Here is a 1,029-nt window from a genome sequence, read left to right as displayed (position 1 = left end):
CCCAATCTGGGACTTAGCCGATTTTTCTCTTCATATCATATGGATCCTGGACTTAGCCTGTTATTAGGTTATTATATATGGATCCTGGACTTAGCCGATTATTAGGTTATTATATATGGATCCTGGACTTAGCCGATTTTTCTCTTCATATAATATGGATCCGGGACTTAGCCGATTATTAGGTTATTATATATGGATCCTGGACTTAGCCGATATTTCTCTTCATATAATATGGATCCGGGACTTAGCCAATTTTTCTCTTCATATAATATGGATCCGGGACTTAGCCGATTTTTCTCTTCATATAATATGGATCCGGGACTTAGCCAATTTTTCTCTTCATGTGGTAACGTATGCCAATCGCTCACAAGTCATGGGATAAGGGTACTTGTGTTCTTCCATCTTCTAAGTCCCGCACGGGGACATCGTGATCGCCCCAAGTCCGGAATAGCGCCAAGTCAAGCCCCACGGTGGCCGTGCAGGACCTGTTAGCGGCGGCCCCACTGACAGCACTAATCCGGACTTAGAAATTATATCTTTCTAATCGAACACCACACACGCAACACCACCATACCACCATCTCCTTGCAAGTACCTAAGTACCCGCAACTCCATGGTGAAGGCAATGTCACTCCATCACCAACCTCTTTGCATTGCAAGCACTTGCGTACCTACAACACTCCGAAGAAGGCAACGGCGCGCGATGCTCGACTCCACACACCTCACCACACCACACCACCGATGGCCAGCCAGCCAGCCAGCCCAGCTAAGGGCTAACCCACCAACCAACCACCAATGGCCTAGGCCAGCCGGATCCCACCTTCAAGTCCAAGCACAGCCAAGTGCAAGTACCGCCAAGTGTTCACCAACCAACCATCACACCAGGTCAGCCGGCCAGTACCCACCTTCAAGTGCCATTACCCTCGGGTGCAAGCCCAATCAAGTGTTAACCAACCAACCCGGCCAAGGCAGCCAACAGGCCGGCACCCTACAGCACCGACCCGCCATCACCACCTCAACCGTTGACCAT

This window comes from Anopheles coustani (assembly GCF_943734705.1).
Source record: "Anopheles coustani chromosome X unlocalized genomic scaffold, idAnoCousDA_361_x.2 X_unloc_58, whole genome shotgun sequence".
NCBI lineage: Eukaryota > Metazoa > Arthropoda > Insecta > Diptera > Culicidae > Anopheles > Anopheles coustani.
Note: the sequence above shows the minus strand (reverse complement) of the source record.